We start from the raw sequence: 16964 nt of genomic DNA, 5'->3' as shown, positions 1-16964 counted from the left end.
GGTGCAAAAATGTTTGCTGTTTTATTTTTACATAGTTTAGTTCTTCCCAGAAAAGCTTTGCTTTATATGGGTATATAGCTCTCTTTATTGGCATCTAGATATATACTGGGAAAAAGTTCCACATAAGAATTAATTTACATGTACAAAGATAAAAGGGAAAGAAAAGTTCATAAAGGATCTCAAATTTGTCCAGTAAAACTGCCATGGCCACCTCTAGGGGTTGTGGCAACCTGAGATAACTTTTACACTGGAACAAGCATCAGAACCCTCCTTTTCACCTGCATCAGCTTACTTCCAGTCAGTTCCTTGTCCGCATGCATGAATGCAAAGTGCAACAACAAATTCAGAGGTCTATTTTGCTTAGAGAAACAACTACCGCTCAAGAGCTGTAGTCATTTTCCCATGACAAAAAAAACAAATTTAAATTGTGGCATCCTTCATGCGACAACACTTAAAATTTAAGAGGGCCCTCTGGCACAATCTGAGGTCTCTTAGAATCTTTTCCCTCAGGAAGACCTCAAATCCCTGGTGGTCCAGTGGGCTCGACATAGGGCTAAAATGTATGTATGCCCTTGAAGCCCTTCCTCTTTCCAAACCCTAACCCTTCCCATACCAAATAGCTGGTCCTCCTCTGTACCGCAGCCTACCCCCACTTCACCCGATATTCCCTCCTCCCTCTCCTCAGAACCCTGACTCATCCCAGGGGTACAGAAGTAATCTCCACTACTCCTGCCCTAACAACTGCCTTCTTTCTCAATGGCATCGATGAGTCAGGTTCATGGCTATGGCAAAGTGTGACGATTATCATGCCAAACTTAGCTAAAGATATAAATAAGTCACATGTTCATTTGCATCTCCTAGCTAAATTTTGCAGAAATCGGTACTAATCTGCAAGAATTTTCATGGGTAAGGATATAGGTCCCTGTATCTTTGAAATGGCGGTGAGGATATGTTATTTTGCTGCTGGCACCTCCACAGGCTTAAATACAAGAACAGGAAGTACCTTTTCTCATTGTTAAACTTGTAATTGTGCTGGCAGAAGTGCAAGAAGGAAGACACAGTGGCAAAAGCAGGACAGCACACTCTCACCATTATGAAGGATGAATTGATGAGGTTGGCTTTTGGCACCTTTGAGGTTTGAAGCCCTGGGAGTGTGCCTCAAACTGGCTCATGCTTTAATCCAAATCGAGCAGATCAGAGGAAAACAGCAACACAGAAGAATGTGGAGTAATAATAGTGTTGAGGGCCACAGACAAGGCAGAGCCTGGATACAGAGGCAGCAACTTGCTCCTCATGCTTTAATTCAGACTTCTACCTGTATTCATACATTAAACCCTTTATAGAAGAAATGAAAGCAAATGAGTTTCATAATTAAGGTGCTCATTTTCAAAGCACATAGACTTACAAAGTTCCATAACATATGTAACTTTGTAAGTCCATGTGCTTTAAAAATAAGCCTCTAAATGTCCTGCATAGGAGACTCAATTTGATCAATATATGATTGCGATCACCGGACAACATTAGAATCTGTTTGAGTGGTAGAGAATGGAGTGTACTGGTAAAAGGAATTCACTTTCAGGAAAGAAAGTGATTAGTGAAGTGAAACAGGGATCTGTCCTGAAACTGGCTTTCTTCAATATCTCAGTAAGCAATATCGCAGAAGGGTTAGAAAGAAGAACTTGTCTTTTTGGCAGATGACACTATCTTTTACAACTTAATGTAAATCTCAGAGAGCAGACAAAATAAATGTCAGGGACTGAACAAGTTTGCAGGATATTTTACACCGAGTTACTAATATTCAGTATGGGGCAGTAAAAGCTTCCAACCTTTGGTGTCTCTGAATTGCTTTTATTTATTTTCAAAATTTCTATTCTGCACTATCTTTGGAATTCTAGGCAGATTCCAACCAACATACACAATTCATAACCTATAAGACAAAATATACACATTATAAAATAAACACATTATAAAATAAACATCAAGATTCTAACTATGAAATCACTGGTGCAGTGTCCTTGTCTTGTAAAATGCTGGCCCACCGGGGTGGGAACCTGACTGGCACCGGCTATCTTCATGTGATGTCTGTGCAGATTGAATCTTGTCTTAAACATCTGGCCTGTTTCTCCAATATTATTATTATTGCATTTGTATCCCACATTATCCCACCTTTTTGCAGGCTCAATGTGGCTTACAATTCATCGTGGATACTGGAAATAGAAAAGAATGTACATTTGGTTTAACAGCGAGTTTTGAGTACATGATGGTGAAATACATAATATTAGAAGTAGAAAAGAGTGTACATTTGTTTTAGCAGAAGTTTTGGTTACATGATGATAGAATACATGATAGTGTTGAAGCCATAGACAGTTAGGTGCATGATAGTGTGAAAGCAGAAGACATTAAAGAACCTTCCTGGGTAACTTAAAGAAAGTAGAGTTACGCGTGTTGTTCTTTATGATATATTTTGTCGAAGAGATAAGTTTTCAGGAGTTTGCGGAAATTGGTCATTTCGTAGATCGATTTCAGGTTACGTGGCAGTGAATTCCAGAACTGTGTGCTTGTATAGGAAAAGGTTGATGAATGCACTGATTTGTATTTCAAGCCTTTACATTTGGGAGGATGGAGATTGAGGACTGTGCGGGAGGATTTTTTTGCATTTCTGGGTGGTAGTTCTATTAGGTCCGACATGCAGGCTGGGGTGTCGCCATGGATGATTTTATGGACCAAGGTACAGAGTTTGAACGTGATGTGTTCTTTGAGTGGGAGCCAGTGTAGTTTTTCACGAAGGGGTGTTGACTTTTATATGTTGGTTTGCCGAATATAAGTCTGGCTGCCGTGTTCTGGGCTGTTTGGAGTTTTTTGAGTATTTGCTCTTTGCAGCTGGCGTAGAGTGAATTACAATAGTCCAGATGACTAAGTACCAGCGATTGTACCAGGTATTGGAAGACGTTCCTTGGGAAAAATGGTCTGACTCGTTTTAGTTTCCACATTGCATGGAACATCTTTTTAGTTTTGTTTTTTGCATGGTTCTCAAGTGTTAGGTGTCGGTCAATGGTGACTCCAAGGATTTTTAGGGTGTCAGAGACTGGTAGACTTAGATTAGGTGTGTTGGTGGTGAATTCCTTCTTGTTGTATTGCGAGGTGAGTACTAGGCATTGGGTTTTTTTGGCGTTTAGTTTCACTCGAAATGTATCTGCCCAGGAGTTCATAGTATGTAGGCTTTGGTTGATTTCGTCAGAGATTTCTCTTAGATCGTGTTTGAAAGGGATAAAGATTGTTACATCATCAGCATATATGTGTGGGTTTAGATTCTGATTCGATAATAGCTTAGCCAAGGGTGTCATCATTAGCATCCTTCGTTACATTTTTTACACTGAATGATATATATCACATTGGAAGATGAGCATGTGAAAGATTCCTTTATGTTGAATATTTTTCCTTTGTGAATGACTGTGGGGTCCTGTGAAATGTTTTGGCATAGCTTGCAGCTGGATATATTACAGGGAAATGTGCCCTTCTTTTCCTTTTCAGTCTATGTTGGGAGTTTACTTCTGATTAGCTTGTGTTTTAAGTTGGGTGGCTGTCGGAAGGCAAGCACTGGTGGGGATGGGAATATCTCTTTCAGTAATTCATCTTCCTGGAGTAGAGGCTGTAAGTCTCTTATGATTTTCCTCAGTTTCTCCAGCTCTGGGTTGTATGTCACTACATACAACCCAGAGCTGTTTATCACCCTCCTCTCACCTACCCATACCCATCCTGTTAGAATATCAATGAAATGCTTTGATGTCCCCATGCATACCTCCTACCCACCCCCCACCCTGTCAGACTGTCAAAGTAATGCTTGGATGTCTCACTTATATATACTATCTGCTACCACATTTGCTTATTTCCGATCTGACGAAGAAGGGCAACCTTCGAAAGCTAATCAAGAAATGTATTAAGTTATGCCCAATAAAAAAGGTATCATCTTATTTTCTTTTCCATGTTTTATTTTGTTTCATTTCTATTGATAACCTTAAGAGTGGACTAACACGGCTACCACACCTCTCTACTTAAAATAAACATAAAATGATTAAAACCAGTAATTACTATGGTTCACAGGTTCATAAAATTAGTTCATGAAAGTCATTCACTTAAACCGAAGGCCTGACCAAACAAAAAAGTTTTTTTAGCAAGTAATTACGCCCTTCAGGGAGTGAATTTTCAATGGCAACCTGGCTCAGCATTGGCTCTTTACTCTCATAACTATATAAGCATTGTCATATTGGGACAGACTGAAGATCCATCAAGCCCAGTACACCGTTTCCAACAGTGGACAATCCAGGTCACAAGTACCCGACAGGATTCCAAAAATGTAAAATGCATTTCATGCTGCTTATCCCAGGAAGCTGTGGATTTCCCCAAGTCCACCTTAATAATGGTTTATGGACTTTTCTTTTAGAACCATCTCCAAATGTTTTTTAAACTCTGCTATGCTAAACGTTTTTACTACATTCTCTGGCAAGGGATTCCAGAGCTTAATTACAATTGAGTAAAGAATTGTTTTTTCTCATATTTGTATTAAATGTACTACTTAGTAGTTTTATAGAATGCCACCTACTCTTTTTATTTCCAGAAAGAGTAAACAAGTGATTCATGTCTACCCATTCCACTCTACTCATGATTTTATAGACTTCTATTCTCCTCTCAGCTGTTTCTTCTGCAAACTGAATAGATGGATGAGGCGAGATATGATAGAGGTCTATAAAATCACAAATGAAGTGGAACGGGTAGATCACTTGTTTACTCTTTCCAACAGTCTCATTTTCTGGTCTTTTCTTGTCTCTTCCTTTTTGTTCTCCCTACTATTACCTCAATGTCCTCTTAGCCTTCTTTGTCTCTTTCTCCAAAGTGGGTATTTTAATACTTTCTCTTATATCACTCTTTTTGATTTTCCCTTGATTCTTTTTTTCTTTTCTGTCTCCTGTTCTTCTTCCTCATGCCTGATCTCCTTTCCACATTCCCCTCCCACATTATATTTTTGCATTTATCTTACAGGATTTAACCCCCCTCCCCCCTCAAAAAAAGAAAAAAATCTACAAGTGCTTCCCCCTCTCTCTATCCAACATCCTGTCCTCTCTCCCCTCACTTTCCTTATCTAGTGTTTGCTCTCCCTTAGTTGCCAGTTTTCCCTTTTTTTCCTGTTTCTCTGCCCCATCCTCAGATCTTGCTCGCTCTTCCAAGTCCTTTCTCTCTTCCTGAATTTCCTGTTATGTCCCCATTTCCCTCTTCCAAATATTAGGTCCTTCATCTCTCCATCCAAAGTCCTCTTTTCATCTCCATTACCCTGCCCTTATCTAAAGTTCTTTTTCTTTTCTTCTTCTCCCTACCCTAGGTTCTCTCCCCCACAATCCTGAGTCCTTCTCTGCATTTGTCAGGGTTCTTCTTCCCTCTCCCTCATAGTTGGTGTTCTCTACCTCTCCCTCATAGTTGGTGTTCTCTTCCTCTCCTTCCTTGCCCTAGTTTTGATGTCTTCTTCCTGCATCCCCTTCCATGATTCCTGGTATGTTCTATCTAGCTCTCCCTTTCATATGGCTCAGTTAAACATAGTAAACATAGTAGATGACGGCAGAAAAAGACCTGCACGGTCCATCCAGTCTGCCCAAGAAGATAAATTCATATGTGCTACTTTTTTATTTGTACTGTCCTCTTCAGTGCACAGACCGTATAAGTCTGGCCAGCCCTATCCCCACCTCCCAACCACCAACCCCGCCTCCCAACCACCAGCTCTGGCACAGACCCTATAAGTCTGCCCAGCACTATCCCCGCCTCCCAGCTACCAGTCCCGCCTCCCACCACCAGCTCTGGCACAGACCGTATAAGTCTGCCCAGCACTATCCCCGCCGCCCAACCACCAGCCCCGGCACAGACCGTATAAGTCTGCCCAGCACGCAGCTCTGCCACCCATTCTAGGCTAAGCTCCTGAGGATCCCTTCCTTCTGAACAGGATTCCTTTATGTTTATCCCACGCATGTTTGAATTCCGTTACCGTTTTCATCTCCCCGTTTTCATCTGCCCGCGGGAGGCACTCCACTACTCACCTTTCCCTCCTCCGAGCGAACTCCATTCACCACCACCCTCTGGCGCCTGTCCGTCAACCAGTTCCTAATCCAGTTCACTACTTTGGGTCCTATCTTCAGCCCATCCAGTTTATTTAAGAGCCTCCTGTGGGGAACCGTGTCAAAAGCCTTGCTGAAATCTAAGTAGATTACGTCTACAGCACGTCCACGGTTCAATTCTCCGGTCACCCAATCAAAGAATTCAATGAGATTCATTTGGCACGATTTCCCTCTGGTAAAACCATGTTGTCTCGGATCTTGCAACTTATTGGCTTCCAGGAAATTCACTATCCTTTCCTTCAGCATCGTTTCCATTACTTTTCCAATAACCGAAGTGAGGCTTACCGGCCTGTAGTTTCCAGCTTCTTCCCTATCACCACTTTTGTGAAGAGGGACCACCTCCGCCGTTCTCCAATCCCTCGGAACCTCTCCGGTCCCCTGGCTTTGTCCACCTTTAGTTTTTCTAGTTGTTGATACACACTCTCTTCCGTGAACGGTGCTATATCCACTCCAATCTCAAATGAACTTTTGCCAGTCCATCGTGGTCCTTCTCCCAGAAAAGAACTGTGGAACCTTTCAGTTCAGAAGGGACACTAAAGAAATCCACGTGTTCCCCACTGGCACAAGGCCTCATTTGCTACTTTCTTGTGAAAGGAACACGTGTGGTTGTAGGACTCAATTTGATAAGCCCTCTAGGACTTTCAATGTCCCTGTAAGTTATATGACTCTGAATGCAGGGTTGACCCATCTCTTACAGAATGGTGATCAGACAGCTTATTTACCTGAGGCAGGGACCTGTTTATTCAGATGGCACTTATGATTACCAATTATATGCTTGGACTAAGACAATTGGCCAACCGATACTTGACAGCCTGAATAGCCTTCCTCAACTACCTTCACATAGCCTTCATTCTTCTCAAATGGCACTTATCATTCTAGATGCTGCAAGGGTACATTTGGAATGCTCATGCCACACAACCCCATCTTTGTGGAATGAGCTTCCTCTTCATTTGAGACAGAAACCTAATTTTGTGAAATTTAATAATTCAGTATCTGGTTTTTCCAGCAGGTGCTCAAGACATCATTAGAGTTCAGTCTAAAATGTTGGGATTCTGTGGTTTCTATGGCATTTTATCAATTGATGTAATGTGTTTTGTTTTTTTATTATTTGGTTTTGTCTTAATGGACAGTGGTTACAAAGGGCTGTCACGCAAACTTTATAAGCAAGCTTATATTTATAAATAAGTTTATCTGCTGAAGTAAAGCTTCTGAGTGTGGCACTTACTTATAAATGCACCCTACAGCAGTTTGGATGCATCCGTGAAGATAATTTGTGTTTATGGAATTTGGAATAGAATAATCTTGTCTAGGTTTCATTGGATCGACTACCAGAACAGGAAGTCCCTAAGATGTTGGGTAATCTAGGTCAGTGCTTTTCAAACCTGTCCTGGAGGACCATCAGCTATGCAGGTTTTCAAGGCATCCCTAATGAATATGACAACAGAGATTTGCATATAATAAAGGTAGTAGGCAGGTAAAGCTCTCCTATGCATATTTATTGTGGATATCCTGAAAATTTGACTGGCTGGTGGCCCCCTGGGACATGTTTGAGAAGTACTGGTCTAGAAGACATCTTGTACACTGGATCCTAAGGATAGCAAAAGTTCCACTTAGCTCATCTCAAACATACCAAGGAATTGTGTGAACTGTTGAGAACATATAACAAATCATTCTCAACATGTGCAGTGTTGATGTTTGCTCACGCATTTTCACATCTCCTGTGACAAGTGCTGGGTTGGTGATCTTTTCTAATGGGAGAAATGCATTTGCCTGAGTCATGTCAAGCAGATATCCAATTATTTTCAACTGAAGTGCCAGACTCAAATGGGTAGTGGGATAACTGATAATGAACCCTAGTGATTCCATCACTCAGGTGCCTGTGGACACTGATTCATAGGCACCTTTGAGGAGTGCACCTGACCCACCAATTTTCCAGAAAAAGAAACACATTCACTCCCAGAGAGCCTAGGTGCACTACTATTATGGCTAGGCACTGTGTGAAGACTCAGAACAGATGCTAGGTCAAAAGGCAAGACATGATACTGAAGACATTGCTCCCTTATTACAAATCTGAGATATACATCTAAATCACAGGCAATATTCATGTCGGCATAACCTTTCTTCAGATCCATTAACCCATTATTGCCCAATGTTCCCATAATAAAATCCCATATGGGAATGTTGGGCACTAATGGATTAAGCATAGCCAGGCTCCTTTTTAAATAAAGGGAATTAAGTTGCCCAAGGAAAGCATCAAACTTTTTTCTCACTAGAAGCTTATTCAAAGTCTTTAAGATTAGGAAAGGAGAGACTTATTTGGGATCAAGAAATACTTAGAATAAGAACCTTCTTTCCTCAAATGGAATGAGTTTGAACGCACTGGCCTCCAAGAGTGAGTGTACTTATAAATGTACTTCCTGATATTGAGTTTTAGACTATGAGATTCTCAGTGGGTAGGGCTTCCAATAAAAAAAGGATTTCTACCCTTTTCTTATTATACTGAGAACCTGTTGTCTGAAGTTATACTGGGCCAATGGTTTATGTAAAACCTCAGCCTTCTCCTGACTAGCATGGATACTGGGATTCTGGCAGTATCACAGATCACATTAAAAGCCATTCCAGTTTAAACTGGGTAAGCTGTCTGTAGCTTTTGAGCCCTCAGCTATCTGGAGTGAGAGCAAAGTCCTTATTGTTGTTAGGGATGAGGCAGTAGAAGATAGCATCTCTTCTGAGATAGACATGCTTTCTTAGTGCCCCAGCTTGAATACCTCCTAGAAGCATAATTTATTTCACCACACGTACTTCTATGAACACATATACCCAAATAATTTTATAAAAGCTATTTTCCACATATAAAACATGTTTTATATAAATTACCCTCCCATTGTATGTGGTGCATCATTTCTTATTGACAAATTGTACACACAGAAGTTTCAGTTTGAGTACCAAAGAGTGATTTCTCATTCTCTTGGCTTTTATGAGAGCAAATATGATTACCAATGATTGACATGGTAATTGTTTGTTTTTGAATTTAGGAGCCTTTTGACCTCTGTATGTGGAGACCATCTTCTTATTAACAGGCTGTACAGAGAAGGAAGTCTCTTGCATTCTCATCTGCCCATCTTTAAGGGTTGTGAACAGACACTGACACACCTTCTTTTGGAACTCAAGAATGTTGAGGCTCATTCTCTTTCGCTAAATAAAATGGTATGGTCTAAGTCATTTCCAGTATAAAATCAGTGAAGGAGAGATCATTGCGTGGGAACTTGAACACTTCTCCCCGTGAAAAAAGAAAAGGGAGACAAACTGACCTCTCTTGATGAAAGAAATTTGCTGATCTGTATGTAGCGGGACCCCCAGGAGCTTTTAGATTCCATATCAGAAAAATATTCCATATAAGGATTCTGAATCTGGGCTTAGCTAGAACGCAAGGCCCCTATGAGAACATTCTTTGCCCTCTTAGGATTTAGACCTTAATGCAGACTGATGATCTGGGGCAGCTTTTTGCTTAGACACATCTGATATGGGCACTGAAGCAGATAACTCTGTACTTTGACATCAATGTTGAGAGTCAAGGTAATGCATGATCTATAAAATGGGCTGCGCTGAAGCTGGCCTCAGTATTGATGCCATTAATGCCAAAGGGAAGGAATTAATGCAGGCATCGGCATAACACATTTTGATCCTCTTCTCCATATCTCCCTCAAATACTGCCACAGAACAGTGGGTACAGTGTTGCTGTCTTGGGTCATCTGTGGTGTAGCAGTGGCTTGAGATGGAGGCTGATACTCCTCCCATAGAATCAATAAGCGGCCCTTTGTTTAGGGCTACTTTGAAAAAGAGAAGGCAGCTGCTAGTATCATATGCTCCAAAACGTCCAGTTTTGATTCTTTTTGGCCTCTGCTCAATACACAACATTGGATCCATTAATGCTGGTACCAACGACCCAAAATCCTTCAACCTCTGATTCCAATGGCTTCTTTAGATGCTCGACCTAGAGGCTGAGCAATATCTTTTGGATATCAACCCTTTCCTTGTGTCCAGTGCAGCTGCTGCTTCTCTGTAGATTGATGCCACCAGTACCGATATGACTAGATTAGACTTACATGAACCAAAGTCCTACGTTCTTCATGGCCATAAGAAACTCTCGCTGGCATAAGATACTTATGATACCTTGAGAGAATTGGTTACCAATACGGTCTTGCCACACTGCCTTCAAGTTTGAAGCCAACGTGGATTCCTTTCATCTGAGAAATCAACTGAAAAAGAGCAGCAGCAAAATTAAATGGCTTGATGTTAAAATTCAATTAGTACCACTTGATACACCTGAATCAGTTCAGACCGTGGCCATGCAAAAATTCAACAAAATTTTAAACAGTCTGAAAATTTAACTAGAGTGAACTAGAGTCCTTTAAGGAAAAAATCTGGACTGCAACACACATCTTAATTTTGTATTTCGTATAGTCAAGCAATGGTGCTCCAGATACATAAAACAAAACTAAACAGAGTACTAGGCCACTCTGCTCCGGATGAAGCATGCAGCTCAGGTCATAGATACGCAATAAAAAGAGAATCCTGGAGTGAGGAGATGGGTTCTGAATTGCAACAGGAAGTGTGTCCTGTATTAAACTGACGATATATCCCTGAATCAGGAGCTACATCCCATGGTGCAACAAGAAGCGTGCCTTGTACTCAACTGACATACAGATATTTCACTGACTCAGGAATTTTGTCTCGAGTTGCAACAGGAAGCAAGGCTTGTACTCAATTGACGTACAGAAAGGTCACCGAGCCAAATGATGTGTTCTATTTTGTAAACTGCAGTGTTGCCTATTCTCAACTGACATATCGATATTTCACTGAATCATGAGATGCTGACAAAGAGATATTTCATGGAGTCAGAAGCATTCACTCAACTGATGTACAGAGTGCGCACTGCATCAGAAGACATTTGAGACATTACCTCAAGTGTGGCTGGACCCAACTGACCAATAGCCACATCATAGAGACAGCAGAGGTAGTCTGACTTGTAACATGTAACGTGGCCCAAACTCAACTGACATACCACAAAATCATGAAAAGTTTGGAAAGCTGATGAATAATACCCACGCCTAAACTGAGAAGGCAAGGAAAAACCAAGATAGGGAGGGCATCTGGACTTTCCCAGTAGGACTGAAGGAAAGAAAATTATCAGGTAAGACACAAGTTTTCCTTCCTTGTCATCTCTACCAGACCAGTCCAGACCAATGGGATGTAGCAAAGCAGTCTCCCAAATAGGGCGGGATCATGAAAGAATCACAGAATAAGTAGAAAATTAGCCCTATAATTCCTCCACTGGGACCCTGAAAGAAACAATGGAAACAAAAAACAGAAGGCAACCGAGATGGACACCCTTTCTGGTTCTATAAGATGGAATTAACCAAGTGTCTAAAGTTCAAGGACCCGGTAAGGAAGACAGGCCAGTAACTAAGTGTCTGACTCCTCACCAACTATGAATATAGCCAAGCATGGTAACATAGCAATAAGGTGACTATAGACCCCCTCCCCCTTTCCCAGACAAGCCTACAGCCAATGCTGCAAATGGGCCCTTAACAACAGCACTGCTAGAAATGTAGCAGAACCCTAACCAATAATGTTGCATGCATAGGCATTGCCGTAGACTCCACTTCCCACACAGGGCTGTAGCTAATGCTCTTGACGGGCTCTTGTGGCTGATGTAGTAGCGCTTGCACTCAAACAAGATGATGTACAGGCCTACAGCAAAGCTGTGCCTATAGAGACCTGGAGAAGGTTACATCCCAGAAACATAGACCAAGTCAGGTTAACATACAGAATGGATCTAGTCTATAGACAGACACCTGTATAAGGAGTGAAGATGGCAAGAGGAAGCAATGCCAATATTTAGTGCCGGAGTTATGTTTCAGAATCAGAGATGGACCATGCTTAACCTCCTAAGATGGAGCCCTGCTGAGTATCCAAAGATGGAGCCAAGCATATTCCCAGAGATGGATACGTGATCTACATCCAGAAATGGAGGGATGACCCACAAAAAGAAGTGAAGTCCCACAGGAGAAAGTGGAGTTATGTTCAACACACTGAGTTGGAACCATGCCCGAAATCCAGAGGTGAAGGTACAGCCGCTGTACAAGCAGAGACCCTACTGTGTTGGATTCGCATAGAAGGAGACATGCTCTACGCGAATTGAGAGCAGTATGTTTCACATTCAGACAATATGAAACTGCCATGGGTCAGAAGCAGAAAAGAAGTAGCCAATATGCAGAATAAAAAAGCTGATAGCATGCAAAATAATAACAACCTTTGAAACAGTCTGAAAACTTAACTAGAGTGAACTAGATGCCTTTAAGAAAAAAATCTGGGCTGAAGCATACCGCCAAAAGTGAAATGTCACCTCATAGCAGAAAACAAAAATGGGGGTACGCCTACCTGCAGCGTATAAGGATGCTGACAGGAAATAGGCCAAAGGAATGCTGGTAACAGGCTGCCCAAAGGAATGGACACAGTGCATAGCATCCAAAGACACTGCCAGCATTAAACTAAAGTGAATGTTGGTACTATGCAGCCTAAAGGAACACAATTAGTAGGTAGGTCCATCAAACGCAGCCAGCATGTTACATAGGAGGATCTAGTCCGTATACCAGAGAAAAGGAAGGCAGTAACTCACAATCAGGCCGCCAGCATGTAGTACACAAGGCTGCATCCATCACGGAAGGCTGCAGCCCGCATACAGCACAGAAGGATGCAGCCAGGGGCAGACTGACCATTGGGCCAATAGGACAATGCCTGAAGGGCCCACAACATTAGGGGGCCTACTGTGCCCTAACCTCCTAGCTTAATCACTTTTGATTGGTGGTTAGGGGTCCATGACCTCTTTTGCCCGAGGGACCAAATCACTGTCAGTTCACCCCTGGCTGCAGCCCGCATCCAGTACGGAAGGATGCCACCATCATACAGTGCATAAGGGAGCAGTCAGACTTCAGCCTGAAAGGACATAGCTAGTATACCATTCAGAAGGACGTCCCTGTCTTCTGACCCCACAGTATATAAAAGGTCGCTGCCACAGCGCCTCTTGAAGTTCCCAGGCAAGGTGCCATGTGAGAGGATGCCCCCTCAATCGGTCTAAAAGCTGCTATCCTTACCATACCAGTGCCACAGTGCAGCACAAGGGGTATTCTGCCACTATGCAGGTTAAAAAGGTGTTTTATCTCTGTGGAGCTTAAAAGCTGCATATCACTGCACAGGACAAACCTCTGATTGTCACCAAGCAGTCAATAGACTGTTGTCCACCACACAGAACAAAAGGCTGCTGCCCTCAACAATGCCCAAAACTTTGCTCTCCATAGTGCAGATAAAAAAAAGACTGCTGGCTGTTGAGCACACTAAAGGGCAGGTTACCATAGTGTGCCCCAAAACGCCACCAAAAAGGGCTGAGTGCTAAAGAGCATCCCACAAGGCTGCTTGCCAGAGAATAAGGCAGCCGATAACGCTGCTTGCCCCAGGACAGTCCAAAAGGTTGCTTGGCACAGGAGTAATTCCCTTATCTCTTATTTGCCCTGCTTGTCTGTCCTAATTAGATTGTAAGCTCTGCCGAGCAGGGACTCTCTGTTCATGTTCAAGTGTACAGCACTGCGAACATCTAGTAGCGCAATAGAAATGATAAGTAGTAGTAGTTTCCAAAAGACTGCCAGTCACCATGCAGCACAAAAACGGCCACCTTCACCAGAGCAGCTCATGCCACAGCAGAGACCAAAGTGCATGTCTTATCTTCCGTCAGGACCGATATGCCCATATCACCCCTCTCCTCAAGTCACTTCACTGGCTTCCGATCAGGTACCACATACAGTTCAAGCTTCTCCTACTTACCTACAAATGCACTCGATCTGCAGCCCCTCATTGCCTCTCTACCCTCATCACCCCTTACATTCCTACCCGAAACCTCCGCTCACAGGTCAAATCCCTACTCTCAGTACCCTTCTCCACCACCGCTAACCCGAGGCTCCGCCCTTTCCGCCTCGCCTCACCCTATGCTTGGAATAAACTTCCTGAGCCCATACGCCAAGCCCCCTCCCTGCCCATCTTCAAATCCTTGCTCAAGGCACACCTCTTCAATGTCGCATTCGGCACCTAACCATTATACCTCTATTCAGGAAATCTAGACTGCCCCAACTTGACATTTCGTCCTTTAGATTGTAAGCTCCTTTGAGCAGGGACTGTCCTTCTTTCTTAAACTGTACAGCGCTGCGTAACCCTAGTAGCGCTTTAGAAATGTTAAGAAGTAGTAGAGACCAAAGTGTGCCTGCTTTCGTGTAGTCCCCAAAAAGGTGGCCTAAAAGAGTGCTGTTCCAAAGGCTGCTCGCCACCACAGAGCCCAAAGGCCACGTGGCTTGGGGCAGCCTTAGGGCCGAGTATCACAGCCCAGCCCAAAAGGCTGTAATCCTAGTGCTGCCCAAGGACGGCTTGTCTCAAAGGAGTAGAACCCAATGCTGCTACAGAGTGACCCTCAAGGCTTCCATCACCATGCAAAGTAAGATGCTGTCGTCATAGGGCAGCTGAGGGGATTGCGGTAGCATGGCTCAAAAAGACAGCTGTCACAATGCCACCCAAGAAGCCACAGACACAATGGATGTCAATAAGGTCAGTGCCCCAGAACGACCCAACTGGGCCTGCCATAATATGGGCTAAGGTTTCTTTTTGTTTTTTTGCTAACTCATCAAACCTTCAGCCAGATGCCTAATAGGGCATTAGGGCGCTGAAAGAGAAATCCTGAGAGGCAGGCAGCCAGGTTGACCAAAGGGAACTCTCATGCCAAGTAGACTCGGGAATCTCTCTGCCTTCAACTCGCCACCTGTCGAACCCGGGGCACCTGCCACAGTGAAGCCCTTGAGGCATCCAAGAGGGAAAAATGGAAGGGGGCACTGCAGAAGAGGCTAACTGCCCCCACGGCAAGTCACCTCCACATCTCCTTCCCTTAGTATATTCTCTCAACCCTCCAACCCCTGCCTCTTCTCTTCCTTTTCTGAAATCACTGAAGAGGAGACTGCACATCTTCTTTCCTCCTCAAAACTAACTACCTGTTCCTCTGATCCTATTCCCACCCACCTACTTAGCACTATCTCTCTTACTGTCATCCCTTTTATGTCATATACTCAACCTTTCACTCTCCACTGATGCCTTCAAAAATGCTGTAGTCACACCACTACTTAAAAAACCTACATTGGACCCCCACCTGTCCATCCGACTATCGCCCCATCTCCCTCCTTCCTTTCCTATCCAAGATACTTGAATGTGCTGTTCACCACCACTGTCTTGACTTTCTTTCATCTCAAGCTATTCTTGATCCACTTCAATCTGGCTTTCTCCCTTTTCATTCAACTGAAACAGTGCTTGCTAAGGTCTCCAATGACCTGTTCCTGGCCAGATACAAAGGTCTCTATTCTATCCTCATCCTGCTCAATCTATCTGCTGCTTTTGACTACTGTTGATCACAGCCTACTCCTTGATACGCTGTCCTCACTTGGATTTCAGGGCTCTGTTCTTTCCTGGTTTTCATCTTATCTCTCCCATCATACTTTTAGTGTATACTCTGGTGGATCCTCCTCCACTTCTATCCCACTATCAGTTGGTGTACCTCAGGGATCTGTCCTTGGAACTCTTCTTTTCTCCATCTATACTTCTTCCCTTGGTACTCTGATCTCATCCCATGGTTTTCAGTATCACCTTTATGCTGACAACTCCCAGATCTACCAGGAATCGAGGCAAAAGTATCAGCCTGTCTGACATTGCTGCCTGGATGTCTCAGCGCCATCTGAAACTAAACATGACCAAGACTGAGCTTCTTATCTTTCCCCCTAAACCAATCTCTCCTCTCCCCCCATTCTCTGTTTCTATGGATAACACTCTCATCCTCCCTGTCTCATAAGCTCGTAACCTTGAGGTCATCTTCGACTCCTCTCTCTCCTTTCTCTGCACATATTCAGCGGACTGCTAAAACCTGTCGTTTCTTTCTCATCACCAAAATTCGCCCTTTCCTATCTGAGCATACTACCAGAACCCTTATCCACACTCTTATCACCTCTCGCTTAGACTATTGCAACTTGCTTTTCACAGGTCTCCCACTTAGCCACCTCTTTCCTCTTCAATCTGTTCAAAATTCTGCTGCATGACTTATATTTCGCCAGGGGCGCTATGCTCACCTTAGCCCTCTCCTCAAGTCACTTCACTGGCTCCCTATTCATTTCTGCATACAGTTCAAACTCCTCTTATTGACTTACAAGTGCATTCACTCTGCAGCGCCTCAGTACCTCTCTACTCTTATCTCTCCCTACACTCCTCCCCGGGAACTCAGTTCACTGGGTAAATCTCTCTTATCTGCACCCTTCTCCTTCACCACTAACTCCACGCTCCGTTCCTTTTATCTCGCTGCACCATATGCCTGGAATAAACTCCCTGAGCCAGTACATCCACCTCTGGCCGTCTTCAAATCAAAGCTAAAAGTCCACCTTTTTGATGCTGCTTTTAACTCCTAACTCTTACTCACTTGTTCGGTACCTGTATTTTATCATTCCCACCTTAGTAATTCCCTTATCTCTTATTTGTCCTGTTTGTCTGTTCTAATTAGCTTGTAAGTTCTGTCGAGCAGGGACGGTTTCTTTATGTTCAAGTGTACAGCGCTGCATACGTCTTGTAGCGCTATAGAAATAAGTAGTAGTAGCAGGGCATCAGCACACGATGAACGAGCATGCCGCTCCCTTAAACAACAAGGGCCTAGTGGAGGCGCTGGGAGGGCAG

At 43.3% G+C, this 16964-nt stretch overlaps 1 protein-coding gene across 2 annotated transcripts in view; it reads right to left on the bottom strand.

Moving 5' to 3' along the window:
• The window catches only part of SLC30A9 (solute carrier family 30 member 9), a 257679-nt gene that overhangs the window by 69231 nt on the left and 171484 nt on the right, over positions 1–16964 (bottom strand). The window lies entirely within an intron of this gene.

Source organism: Microcaecilia unicolor, chromosome 2, assembly GCF_901765095.1.
Source record: "Microcaecilia unicolor chromosome 2, aMicUni1.1, whole genome shotgun sequence".
NCBI classification, from domain to species: Eukaryota; Metazoa; Chordata; class Amphibia; order Gymnophiona; family Siphonopidae; genus Microcaecilia; species Microcaecilia unicolor.
This window is presented reverse-complemented; position numbering and strand designations above follow the sequence as displayed.